General features: G+C 45.0%; 1 long non-coding RNA gene and 1 pseudogene across 1 annotated transcript; one reads left to right on the forward strand and one right to left on the reverse strand.

Moving 5' to 3' along the window:
- Positions 1-11,458: 11,458 nt before the first annotated feature.
- Positions 11,459-12,656, reverse strand: LOC120975287 (uncharacterized). Its single transcript, XR_005771070.2, has 2 exons — positions 12,530-12,656; positions 11,459-11,810 (listed from the first exon to the last, which is right to left on the reverse strand). It is a non-coding gene; the product is annotated as an uncharacterized lncRNA (long non-coding RNA).
- A 915-nt stretch (positions 12,657-13,571) lies between these two features.
- LOC120975289 (reticulon-like protein B9) lies at positions 13,572-14,685 on the forward strand (annotated as a pseudogene).
- The last annotated feature ends 315 nt before the right edge of the window (positions 14,686-15,000 follow it).

Below are 15,000 nucleotides of genomic sequence, written 5' to 3' on the forward strand. Positions count from 1 at the left end.
TGCTATGATGGAGATCAAGGTGTCGCACCAGTGACGATGGTGATCATGACGGTGCTTCGGAGATGGAGATCACAAGCACAAGATGATGATGGCCATATCATATCACTTATATTGATTGCATGTGATGTTTATCTTTTATGCATCTTATTTTGCTTAGATCGACGGTAGAATCATAAGATGATCTCTCACTAAATTTCAAGGTATAAGTGTTCTCCCTGAGTATGCACCGTTGCGAAAGTTCTTCGTGCTGAGACACCACGTGATGATCGGGTGTGATAGGCTCTACGTTCAAATACAACGGGTGCAAAACAGTTGCACACGCAGAATACTCAGGTTAAACTTGACGAGCCTAGCATATGCAGATATGGCCTCGGAACACTGAGACCGAAAGGTCGAGCGTGAATCATATAGTAGATATGATCAATATAGTGATGAATCTACTCCATCTCACGTGATGATCGGACATGGTTTCGTTGATTTGGATCACGTGATCACTTAGATGATTAGAGGGATGTCTATCTAAGTGGGAGTTTTTAAGTAATATGATTAATTGAACTTTAATTTATCATGAACTTAGTCCTGTTAGTATTAGCATATCTATGTTGTAGATCAATAGCTCGCGTTGTTGCTTCCCTATGTTTTATATATGTTCCTAGAGAAAACTAAGTTCAAAGATGATAGGAGCAATGATGCGGACTGGGTCCGTGATCTGAGGTTTATCCTGATTGTTGCACAGAAGAATTATGTCCTTGATGCACCGCTAGGTGACAGACCTATTGCAGGAACAAATGCAGACGTTATGAACGTTTGGCTAGCTCAATATGATGACTACTTGATAGTTTAGTGCACCATGCTTAACTGCTTAGAATTGGGACTTCAAAGACGTTTTGAATGTCATGGACCATATGAGATGTTTCAGGAGTTGAAGTTAATATTTCAAGAAAATACCCGAGTTGAGAGATATGAAGTCTCCAACAAGTTCTATAGCTAAAAGATGGAGGAGAATAGCTCAAGCAATGAGCATGTGCTCAGATTGTCTGGGTACTACAATCGCTTGAATCAAGTGGGAGTTAATCTTCCAGATAAAATAGTGATTGACAGAATTCTCTAGTCACCATCACCAAGTTAGTAGAACTTCGTGATGAACTATAGTATGCAAGGGATGACCAAAACGATTCCCGAGCTTTTCATGAGATGAAATCGATGAAGGTAGAAATCAAGAAAGAGCATCAAGTGTTGATGATTAACAAGACCACTAGTTTCAAGAAAAGGGCAAAGGGAAAGAAAGGGAACTTCATGTAGAATGGCAAGCAAGTTGTCACTTCCGTGAAGAAGCCCAAAGCTAGACTAAAGCCTGAAACTGAGTGCTTCTATGGCAAAGGAAATGGTCACTGGAAGCGGAAATGCCCTGAATATTTGCTGGATAAGAAGGATGGCAAAGTGAACAAGGGTATATTTGATATACAGGTTATTGATGTGTACCTTACTAGTGTTTATAGTAGCCCCTGGGTATTTGATACTTGTTCGGTTGCTAAAAAATTAGTAACTCGAAACAGGAGTTACAGAATAAACAGAGACTAGTTGAGGGTGAAGTGACGATGTGTGTTGGAAGTGGTTCCAAGATTGATACGATCATCATCGCACACTCCCTATACTTTCGGGATTAGTGTTAAACCTAAATAAATGTTATTTGGCGTTTGCGTTGAGCATGAATATGATTTGATCATGTTTATTGCAATACGGTTATTCATTTAAAGTCAGAGAATAATTGTTGTTCTGTTTACATGAATAAAACCTTCGATGGTCATACACCCAATGAAAATAGTTTGTTGGATCTCGATCGTAGTGATACACATATTCATAATATTGAAGCCAAAAGATGCAAAGTTAATAATGATTGTGCAACTTATTTGTGGCACTGCCGTTTAGGTCATATTGGTGTAAAGCGCATGAAGAAACTCCATGCTGATGGGATTTTGGAATCACTTGATTATGAATCACTTGATGCTTGCGAACCATGCCTTATGGGCAAGATGACTAAGACTCCGTTCTCCGGGACAATGAAGCGAGCAACTGACTTATTGGAAATAATACATACTGATGTATGCGATCCGATCAGTATTGAGTCTCGCAGCGGGTATCATTATTTTCTGACCTTCACAGATGATTTGAGCAGATATGGGTATATCTACTTGATGAAACATAAGTCTGAAACATTTGAAAAGTTCAAAGAGTTTCAGAGTGAAGTGGAAAATCATCGTGACAAGAAAATAAAGTTTCTACGATCTGATAGCGGAGACGAATATTTGAGTTACGAGTTTGGTCTTCAATTAAAACAATGTGGAATAGTTTCACAAAATCGTGCCACCTGGAACACCACAGCCTAATGGTGTGTCCGAGCCTCATAACCGTACTTTATTGGATATAGTGCAATCTATGATGTTTCTTACCAATTTACCACTATAGTTTTGGGGTTATGCATTACAGACAGCTGCATTCACGTTAAAAAGGGCACCATCTAAATCCGTTGAGACGACACCGTATGAACTGTGGTTTGGCAAGAAACCAAAGTTGTCGTTTCTTAAAAGTTTGGGGTTGCGATGCTTATAAGAAAAAGCTTCATCCTGATAAGCTCAAACCCAAATCGGAGAAATTTGTCTTCATAGGATACCCAAAGGAGACAGTTGGGTACACCTTCTATCACAGATCCGAAGGCAAGATATTCGTTGCTAAGAATGGATCCTTTCTAGAGAAGGAGTTTCTCTCGAAAGAAGTGAGTGGGAGGAAAGTAGAACTTGATGAGGTAACTGTACCTGCTCCCTTATTGGAAAGTAGTTCATCACAGAAATCTGTTCCCGTGACTACTACACCAACTAGTGAGGAGGCTAATGATGATGATCATGTAACTTCAGATCAAGTTACTACCGAACCTCGTAGGTAAACAGGAGTGAGATCCGCACCAGAGTGGTACGGTAATCCTGTTCTGGAGGTCATGTTACTTGACCATGACGAACCTACGAACTATGAGGAAGCGATGATGAGCCCAGATTCCGCAAAATGGCTTGAGGCCATGAAATCTGAGATGGGATCCATGTATGAGAACAAAGTGTGGACTTTAGTTGACTTGCCCGATGATCAGCAAGCCATAGAAAATGAATGGATCTTGAAGAGGAAGACGGACGCTGATAGTAGTGTTACTATCTACAAAGCTAGACTTGTCGAAAAAAAGTGTTTGACAAAGTTCAAGGTGCTGACTACGATGAGATTTTCTCACCCGTAGCGATGCTTAAGTCTGTCCGAATCATGTTAGCAAATTGCCACATTTTATGAAATCTGGCAAATGGATGTCAAAACTACATTCCTTAATGGATTTCTTAAAGAAGAGTTGTATATGATGCAACCAGAAAGTTTTGTCGATCCTAAAAGTGCTAACAAAATGTGCAAGCTCCAGCGATCCATCTATGGACTGGTGCAAGCATCTCGGAGTTGGAATAGACGCTTTGATGAGTTGATCAAAGCATATAGTTTTATACAGACTTGCGGTGAAGCCTGTATTTACAAGAAAGTGAGTGGGAGCACTACAGCATTTCTGATAAGTATATGTGAATGACATATTGTTGATCGGAAATAATGTAGAATTTTCTGGAAAGCATAAAGGAGTATTTGAAAGGAGTTTTTTCAAAGAAAGACCTCGGTGAAGATGCTTACATATTGAGCATCAAAATCTATAGAGATAGATCAAGACGCTTGATAAGTTTTTTCAATGAGTACATACCTTGACAAGATTTTGAAGTAGTTCAAAATGGAACAGTCAAGGAAAGAGTTCTTGCCTGTGTTACAAGGTGTGAAATTGAGTAAGACTCAAAGCCCGACCACGGCAGAAGATAGAAAGAGAATGAAAGTCATTCCCTATGCCTCAGCTATAGGTTCTATAAAGTATGCCATGATATGTACCAGACCTATTGTATACCCTGCCCTGAGTTTGGCAAGGGAGTACAATAGTGATCTAGGAGTAGATCACTGGACATTGGTCAAAATTATCCTTAGTGGAATAAGGATATGTTTCTCGGTTATGGAGGTGACAAAAAGTTCATCGTAAAGGGTTACGTCGATGCAAGTTTTGGCACTGATCCGGATGACTCTAAATCTCAATCTGGATACATATTGAAAGTGGGAGCAATTAGCTAGAGTAGCTCCATGCAGAGCATTGTTGACATAGAAATTTGCAAAATACTTACGGATCTGAATGTGACAGACCCGTTGACTAAGATTATCTCACAAGCAAAACATGATCACACCTTAGTACTCTTTGGGTGTTAATCACATAGCGATGTGAACTAGATTACTGACTCTAGTAAACCCTTTGGGTGTTGGTCACATGTCGATGTGAACTATGGGTGTTAACCACATAAAGATGTGAACCATCGATGTTAAATCACATGGCGATGTGAACTAGATTATTGACTCTAGTGCAAGTGGGAGACTGAAGGAAATATGCCCTAGAGGCAATAATAAAGTTATTATTTCTTTCCTTATATCATGATAAATGTTTATTATTCATGCTAGAATTGTATTAACCGGAAACATAATACTTGTGTGAATACATAGACAAACAGAGTGTCACTAGTATGCCTCTACTTGACTAGCTCGTTGATCAAAGATGGTTATGTTTCCTAGCCATAGACATGAGTTGTCATTTGATTAACGGGATCACATCATTAGGAGAATGATATGATTGACTTGACCCATTTCGTTAGCTTAGCACTTGATCGTTTAGTATTCTGCTATTGCTTTCTTCATGACTTATACATGTTCCTATGACTATGAGATTATGCAACTCCCGTTTACCGGAGGAACACTTTGTGGGCTACCAAACGTCACAACGTAACTGGGTGATTATAAAGGTGCTCTACAGGTGTCTCCAAAGTTACTTGTTGGGTTGGCGTATTTCGAGATTAGGATTTGTCACTCCGATTGTCGGAGAGGTATCTCTGGGCCCACTCGGTAATGCACATCACTATAAGCCTTGCAAGCATTGCAACTAATGAGTTAGTTGCAGGATGATGTATTACGGAACAAGTAAAGAGACTTGCCGGTAACGAGATTGAACTAGGTATTGAGATATCGACGATCGAATCTCGGGCAAGTAACATACCGATGACAAAGGGAACAACGTATGTTGTTATGCGGTCTGACCGATAAAGATCTTCGTAGAATATGTAGGAGCCAATATGGGCATCCAGGTCCCGCTATTGGTTATTGACCAGAGAGGTGTCTCGGTCATGTCTACATAGTTCTCGAACCCGTAGGGTCCGCACGCTTAAAGTTTGTTGACGATATAGTACTATGAGTTATGTATGTTGGTGACCGAATGTTGTTCAAAGTTTTGGATGAGATCACGGATATGATGAGGAACTCCGGAATGGTCCGGAAGTAAAGATTGATATGTGGATAGTAGTGTTTGATATCTGGAAAGGTTCCGGAATCCATCATAAGGGGTTCCGAATGTTTCCCGAAATGTTTGGGCACGAGAACACTTTATCTGGGCCAAAGGGGAAAGCCCACAAGGTTTTTGGAAAGCGCAAAAGGAAGTTTTGCGGAGTCTAGGGGCCAGACGCCAGGGTCCCTGGCGTCTGGCCCTGGAGTCCGAGAAGGACTCTTGCCTTTCAGGTGAAACCGACTTTGTGGAGGCTTTTACTCCAAGTTTCGACCTCAAGGCTCAACATATCAATAGAGGGGTAGGGCTAGCACCCAAGACACATCAAGAAACACCAAGCCGTGTGCCGGCAACCCCGTCCCCTCTAGTTTGTCCTCCGTCATAGTTTTCGTAGTGCTTAGGCGAAGCCCTGCGGAGATTGTTCTTCACCAACACCGTCACCACGCCGTCGTGCTGTCGGAACTCATCTACTACTTCGCCCCTCTTGCTGGATCGAGAAGGCAAGGACGTCATCGAGCTGAACGTGTGCTGAACGCGGAGGTGCCGTATGTTCGGTACTTGATCGGGACGGATCGTGAAGGTGTACGACTACATCAACCGCGTTGATAAACGCTTCCGCTTACGGTCTACGAGGGTACGGAGACAACACTCTCCCCTCTCGTTGTTATGCATCACCATGATCTTGTGTGTGCGTAGGAATTTTTTTGAAATTACTACGCTCCCCAACAACTTTATTATCCACGTTGAATGACTTGGAACACATTTGGTTGCCTCCACGGTGCTCATTGAGTGGCACACGCTAATTTGCTTGTTTTAAAAAGGAAAAGTGTGCATGTTTATAGGATTGTAGTTGTTTACTTCAAAATACTCTCGATATCATTATTTTTTGTAGGGTAAATACTCTTGATATGTTTAATTCTATTGGAAACACTTACATACACAGGGGGTACACAAGGAGACCGTGTGGATTTATATTTTTTAAGGGGAATAATCCCCGGCCTCTGCATCAGGACGATGCATGCAGCCATATATTATTACTAGTGCAAAATCCAGCAGCCGAACACCATCAACCCAGAAATAAAGCGGAAAACAAACCCTGAGGTCTTATACCTCGCCACAGTACCTCCCCTAGATAGCCACTAATCCCTATGATACAAGACACAACACACACAAAAACACAACTCTTAGGCTACGCCTTCAAGAAGGGATAGCCGCACGTGTGCCGATGATGGCGAGTCCACCACAGATTGAACTCCAAATTCTCATCCCCAAAGCCAAGTTTCAATCCACTATGTTCAGCAAGGACACAACACAGGCGCGTGACGACATAGTCTGATCAGAGATTTTGTGTTTCCACCGGAGTGCATAAACTCGTCGTTAAAGCCGTCTGTATCATTCGCCCTTATCCGTCTACTGACACCTCGATAGCCGGAAACCTCTTGAGGAGACAACAGAAGACAAAGATGTCCCATACCGCCTGCCTCTCGCTACTGTCGCACCACCTTGGATCTAACAGGAACTGGCTTAACATGACACATCCGCCAGAGCCACCGTGCATCACCTGCCGGTAGCAGGCATGACTTGACGTCTGCATATAAGACGCATGCGTAGCATTGGCCGGTAGCACATCCACCGGTGGCTTCACCTGCGGGCGATAGGGCACCGCCCGACAACTCCGAAAGAGGCACATGTCTAACCTAATGAGCCGCATTGAACCCGGTATGTTGATGGAAGGGACGTCCCACAGGACCATCAGCCTCAGAAGGCCCCACCTCAAGATCCAGACTCTGAATCGCCCACACAATCCCAAAGTCCACCGCCGTTGATGAAAAGGGTCCGCCGCCCCGATTACGGGGGTGGGGGGGGGACCGTCTTATTGCTCTCAATGTTCGTTCCATTGGCTTTGGTTGTAGCACAAAATCAAGCAAGTAGCAAATTACAAAAGTCCTCACTCACAATTGAACAAAATCGAGAACAAAAAGGCCCCCTTCACTAGACCTAGACACTACCCAAACTATCAGCTAGAAATAGTGATCCAACCCAAGAAGAGAACTCCACCGTCAACAGTCGTCGACCATCAGACCCAAGTCTACCTCTGGCAACTTAACATCTCGCCAAAAGTTCACGACTGAGAAACAAAATCAGGTCCGGAAGCAGTTCAAAATGAGAAACGCATATGCAATCGTACGCTGAAGCAGTTGCCAGCCCTGTTCGGAACGATGCGCCTCCCTCGAGACCTGCTCAAACCGCTTTGCTCAACACGCCAGTAGATTTTTGTTTCACTCATTTCAGGGCAACAGCGACCGATTTCAGAACCGTGAAAGTATATGGCCGGTTTTAGAACAGCGATACAATCGGCTACGCTGGTCTTGTGGCTGGTTCTTTCCCTATGTCTCTTATTCGTGCACATCGTCAACGGCATATACCATTTCGGTTTTCAGTCTATTCTTTCTTATGCTTGTGTAGATTGCCATCACCATTCGCTATACGAAAATACTAAAAATGAAGAGTTTCTACTACCGAAGTGTAAAATATGGAAAAATGGAATGGTGGAGTTTGTTGCTTGCTTTGAGGAAGATGGTTTGTTTATATGGAAAGTGAAAGTTGTATCTACGTACAAATGAAGTTTACGTTGGTGGCCCATTTATTTGCGGCAACTCTATTATCCACCTTGAATGACTTGGACACATTTTGTTGCCTCCACGGTGCTCATTGAGTGGCACACGCTAATTTGCTTGTTTTGAAAAGGAAAAGTGGGCATGTTTATAGGATTGTAGTTGTTTACTTCAAAATACTCTGGATATTATTGTTTTTTGCAGGGTAAATACTCTTGATATGTTTAATTCTATTGGAAACACTTACATACACAGGGGATACACAAGGAGACCATGTGAATTATTATTTTTTTAAAGGAGAATAATCCCCGGCCTCTGCATCAGGACGATGCATGCAGCTATATATTATTACTAGTGCAAAATCCAGCAGCCGAACACCATCGACCCGGAAATAAAGCGGAAAACAAACCCTGAGGCCTTATACCTCGCGACAGTACCTCGCCCAGATAGCCACTAATCCCTATGATACAAGACACAACACAAACAGAAAATACAAAACTCCTAGGCTACGTCTTCAAGAAGGGATAGCCGCACGTGCGCCGATGATGGCGAGTCCATCACAAGATTGAACTCCGGATTCTCATCCCCAAAGCCAAGCTTCAATCCACCATGTTCAGCAAGGACAAGACACAGGCGCGCGACGACATAGTTTGATCAGAGATTTTGTGTTTCCACCGGAGTGCACAAACTCGTCGTTGAAGCCGTCTGTACCATCCGCCCTTATCCGTCTACTGACACCTCGATAGCCGGAAACCTCTTGAGGATACAACGAAAGACAAAGACGTCACATACCGCCTACCTCCCTCTACTGTCGCATCACCTTGGATCCGACAGGAACTGACTTAACATGACACCTCCGCAAGAGCCACCGTGCATCACCTGCCGGTAGCAGGCATGACTTGACGTCTCCATATAAGACGCCATGCGTAGCATCGGCCGGTAGCACATCCACTGGTGGCTTCACCTGTCGGCGATGGGCACCGCTCGACAACTCCGAAAGAGGCACATGTCTAACCTGACGAGCCCCATTGAACCTGGTATGTTGATGGAAGGGACGTCCCATACCGCCACCAGCCTCAGAAGGCCCCACCTCGAGATCCAGATTCTGAATCGCCCACACAATCCCGAAGTCCGCCGCCGTTGATGAAAAGGGTCCGCCGCCCCGATTATGGGCTCTATAGGGAGCACCCACCGTCGTGCCAGTGGTTGTCGTTCCTCATACAACAACAACCGCCGCCGCGATCCCGCATCAAGCGCCGTCGACGCCGGAGGAAGCTCCGGCTGCCACTCGCATCCTGCGACGTCCCCGGGTGCGGGATCCCAAGATCCGCCACCACAAGAACCCACCATCTGGCCCGTCATCCCCGGCGGAGGGGACGCCGCCACCGCCATGTTCGGATTCGGGCCGGAGTTGCTGCCGCCTCTGCCAAGATCGGATTCAGGCCGGCCGCCACTTCCGCCACCACTGGCCACACCCGGCCCCGCCTCCAGCCTTTGGCCATCTCACCCCACACCACCACAAACAGCCCGAGAAGGAGGAGCGGCCCTCCGCCGCCGCCGTCGACCGCACGGGCTCTGCCCGGCGCTGTCCCCCGGCAGCGGCGGAGGGGAAGGAGGGATGGGATCGCGGCGGCTGGGGGGATATCCCGTGGTAACCATTCAATGTCGTAATTGTGACCTCGGGCTCACATGGATACTGCTAAAATATCCCGTGCTCCGTGCTTCCTAAATACTCGACTGAATGTTGGTCTGTGGCCTTATGCACAATTGTTGTAAGTTTGAAGTTCCAAGTATGTTTGATAATCCAAGGAAGATGCACCGAATTACATTTCCCTCACTGAAGAAAAGGCATTTGTAGGGCGAAATACGCATTTCTCCTCCACAACGAGAAACCGAACGCGGGTCTATCTTGAGAATCCAGAGTCACAAGGTTTGGATCAGATCCCAACTCCAAAAGGCACCTGGGAACCAAAGTATTTTTCTTCTAAAAAAACAACGCCTTTCAACAATTACAGAAGTTCAAAGGGTCCCCACTCACACTTAAATAAAACTAGCAAAAAAGGCCCTTCAAGTAGAAATAAATACTACCCCAACTGGAGTATCAGCTAGAAACACCATGGATCCAACCAAAGAAGAGAACTCTACCGTTAGCAGTTGGCTGACATCAGCCGCAAGCCTACTTCAAAATGAGAAACACACATGCAATCCAAAATGAGAAACATCAGCCGCAACTTAGTATCTCCCCAGAGGTTCACGCGACGAGAAACAGAAGAAAGTAGTCCAAAATGAGAAACACACGTGCAATCCTACGCTGAAGTAAGTGCCATCCCTGTGCGGAACCATACACCTCCGTTAATAACACATGCTTGAATGGTTGTGTTCCCCATGGCAATAGATTTTTCTGTCACTAATTTCTATGCAACATGTTTGAGAACCACAAAAGTATCTGACTGGTTTCAGAACAGAGAGTATATACTTCCCCATGTCTCTTATTCCTGCGCATTGTCTACAGCATACACCGTTTTGGTTTTCAGACTATTATTTCCTATGCTTGCGGGGATTTCCATCACCAATCACTATACCAAAATACTGAAAATGAGGAGTTTGTACTACCGGAGTGTCAAATATGGATAAATGAGATGGTGGATTTTGTTGTTTGCTTTGAGGAAGATGGGTTGTCTATATGGAGAGGGAAAGTACGAGAAGTGCAGCTGCACGCAGCGGCAGCGCATCCACGGCTGACAGGACGTCGCGATTAGTACTAGCTGGAAGTGCTACTGGGAGTACAGAGTCCGTCGGCGTGCGATATGTTTCGTATTTTGTTGTATTCGATGTACCATACACTGACAGACGGATTGACGCACCGCTGCAGAGTACTGTACATGTGCAGGCGAGAGGACGTTGTACCGAACACTGTATAACGTAAACACTTTACCCAGTCGCATGTATTTAAGGCCCATGCACCAGCCGTGGACAGTACCGATCGTTTTGCACGTTCTTGTTCAAACACGCACAACTGCACAAGCACCTCGCGTTGACCTGATCCACCGACGCCGGTGTGCCGCGATGTCCCAGAGCTCATTGTCTGCTCGTCGTCTCCGGACACCCCCGCCTCCGCTGCCATTGATCCTGTGCCCAAGGTGCGCCGGGACAACAATTCAAATGTTCAAAAACTGGATGCCAATCCAACCCATCTCACTATACACGGGGCTGCACGGCACCCGGTCATCAATTCTGAAAGGCCGTAGTACATGCGACCTGCTCCCATCGCCACTTGCGCAGGAAAGTAGGCACATATCATAATTTGAACTGACAAAAAAAGGTTCCACCTATATAAAAGAGATGTCACCACACAGCGAGCCAGTATATCACCTCGTTTTCGAAATCAAAATCACAAGGCGGCGTGTCGAAGCAGGAAAAACAAACATAACAACACTAAATCAAATTACAGATCACCAAGTTGTGACATCGCTTATTTGTAAATCAGAACACATGTCCAAACTAAGCCTAACAGCAGGTGTTCAAATTACAGTACTATCCAGCAAGGCATGTCGCTTATTGGAAGAACAAATCACAGGTCCAAATTAAGCCTAACTGCAGGAAATCATAGGTCCAAATCAAAACGCTGAATTGAACAAATCACCGGGTTGACGACGACCTCAGTCCCCCTATCAGCGAATCCTCTAATGGCAGCTTCGAGCCGCGGCACACGATCAACTACTACAACCCTCTCGTCTGGCGCACGAGGACCTCTTGGCCTGCATTTAGAAAAGCACAATCCGCATAGTTATAAATACTAACTATTACACAGACCTGAACCAAAAGAGTTAAAAAATAACGAGGACCTTTAATGAAAGGAGTGCGATTATACTAGGCATAGATTCCCTTTTTTTCATGGTATGTGCATTGAAAATTGTAACTACACCGAGAGAGAATCAACAGTTACAACATACCAGAAACAACATTAGCCAAACACCTTACACATGCCGGGCCACGCGTACTTCTGTAACCAAAACACGGGCTCATGATTAAAAAAACGATCAAGGACCATTTTTGCCAAGCTTGATTCAGACTATATTCTTCCCCCTAGGCTATATGCAGAGTGCTGCACAAACGCACCAAACTTCAACAGTTTGATTATACTAAGTATATCTTTCCCTTTGCATTGTTTGAACATTCAAAAATGTCACCATCCCGACAGAGATTCCTTTTGAAGTATATCTTTCCTTTTTGTATTACTAGCATTTCACGGCTTGTTGTCAATGAAATTTAACCAGTATATATACCGCAGGGGCACGGGTACTTTAGCTAACCAACCACGGGGTAGGGCTTAAGAAAGACTACTAAGGACTTTTGGGCCAAGATTGATTCAGATCTCCTTTTGTTTTTCCCATACTTTATTCAGAGTGCTACAAAAATTCATCTAACTAATATAAACATTTCGCAGCTGCTCGCATGACTGCGACCAAAAACTTACACCTTTGGCCTAGGCCGCTGCACCTGCACTTCCAGCCAACGCGGATGGTGGTGTTTGCCGAAGCCGGGCCGCTGTGGCGTAAGGACTGCACAGCACAGCTGGAGACGAAGGCCGGCTCCTCGTCGCCTTGGGGCAGCTGGAGACGAAGGCCAGCACAGATAAATACGAAGGCCGGCTCAGAGATGTACCACGGACCGAGCCCACTAAACCGACGTGGGGCAGTGTATTTATCTGTATCACACGACGTATCTCCTTTTTACTCCTTCTGCAAATCACATAGCACGCATCACCACGCGACGCGCGACCGGCGAGATAACTGCGTGCAGCTGCCGCTGCGTGCAGGACGTCCGCTCTCGGGAAAGTACCAAGTACATGCTAATGAAGGTTGGTGGGCCATTTACTTGCGGCAACTTTATTGTCTATGTTGAATGACTTCCAACACATTTGGTTGCATGGTACTCATTGAGCGGCACACGCTAATTTGCCTATTTTGATTAGGAAAAATAGGCACGTTTATAGTATTCTAGAAGTTATTTAGTGCATTGTCTAGATATATTTTAATTCTATTGATGACGCTTATATAATACATACACGGGGATACACAAGGAGACCGTGTGAATTTATATGACCGACTAGGATGGCGTGCTAACCATTCGGTTTCCTAATGGTGAGCTCGGGCTCACATGAATACTGCTAAAATATACTCCCTCCGTGCTAAATCTAATACAAGTAATTTGGGACGGAGGAAGTATATGTCTCTGGTGCTTCCTAAATACTGGAGTGAATGTTGGTTTGTAGCCTTATGCCCAATTCTTATAGGTTTGATGTTCCAAGTGTGTTTGATAATCCAATGAGGATGCACCGACTTACATTACCCTTGCAGAAGAAGAGTCATTTGTAGCGCAAGGAACCCATGTCTCCTCCACAAAGAGAAACCGAACGCGGGTCTGTCTATCAGCAGAATCCAGAATCACAAGGTTTGGATCAGATCCCAACTCCAAAAGGCACCTGAGAACCAAAGTATTTTTTTGCTGAACAAGATTGCACGCCAAAGTATCAAACCAAAGACCTGAGCCAAAGCTATGCTTTGCTTTCTCCCTTGAAAATTGCCAAAGTTCCCAAAAGCCTATGCACATTCAGGTTATAAGAACAAACGAGAACCTCAACAGCAATCTGCATATCTAAAACCACATACCAACACCAAAATGGCAATGGGAGGAGGATCGCATTTGAACGGACACCGGGCGCCGAGGCTCTTTGGCAGGGAAAGGCCGGTCCATGCGGCCCTCGGTGGACGCGAAGGTGGCTAGCAAACTACTTGCATTCTTGCAGAGCTACGAGGCTAAGCTTTCTGATTTCTGAACCGATCATGCGTGCATTGCGTTGCAGCGGCGGACATCATCCTGTGGAGGAGGCCGAAGGTGTCGGCGTCGATCCTCGGCGCGGCGACGGCGGCGTGGGCTCTGTTCGAGGTGGCGGAGTACCACTTCCTGACACTGGCGTGCTATGCCGCCATGATCACCATGCTCATCTTCTTCATCTGGACCAACGCCTCCGCTTTCCTGAACCTGTAGTGCACCAAACCCCATTTCTTCAGTGTCACGGTTTTGTTTCAGAATTAGCTTCAGGGCTTGAGACGATCACCATGCTCACGCCTGTAAACTGCATGCATGCAGGCCGGTTCCACGGATCCCTGAGACGATCCTGTCGGAGAGGACCGCGAAGCAGGCAACCTGGGCCTGCACAGGAGGCTCACGTGGTTCGTGCACCGGCTGACGTGGTTCGACTCGCTGACAACTCATGCAAGGAGGCTAGATCATGTTGCAGGGTGGTGGGAAAGTTTCAGGTGATACCGAGGCTTAGGTGATACCGTGATACGGGCTTCTGGGTCGTTGGGTCTTAGATCCGAAGGTAACTGAGTAGCTCTTGTACCTACGGGCAATTTTAGGACTCTTGGATGGCCTTTTTGCAATCCAATGGCTCCCAAGAGTTATCACCGTATCACCTAAGCCTTAGTATCACTTGATATTCCCTCGAATGATGGTAGCCAGCACGCAGGACACGACCACATATGCAATTGCATGAGAGAGCGGGTGCTAGGGAAGCTGAGATATTTAGCCCTCCTTTGGTTCATTAATTTTGGTACGGAAGCACCATATTTTTTGCGAATAGAGATCCTTTCTTTTGTTATTTTCATTAATTTCACTTTTATTGTACATGTGCATTAGTTTAATAATTTTGGAATTTTCATATTTAGTTTGCGTTGGAATTATTTTGGGACGGCGGTTGCCTAGTTGCTCAAGCTGTCACACTCACACACCCAAGATTTTCAAGATAGTCGCTTTTTCAAAATAAATGTACAATCTTTTAGCATTTATATTTGATATACTTTTAAATATCGTACAGAAGAACACACATGTTAAAGTTTTATAATTTCTCTCTGAAAAATTTATATAATTTTTTTAAACACA

The sequence above is a fragment of the Aegilops tauschii genome, chromosome 3 (assembly GCF_002575655.3).
Source record: "Aegilops tauschii subsp. strangulata cultivar AL8/78 chromosome 3, Aet v6.0, whole genome shotgun sequence".
NCBI lineage: Eukaryota > Viridiplantae > Streptophyta > Magnoliopsida > Poales > Poaceae > Aegilops > Aegilops tauschii.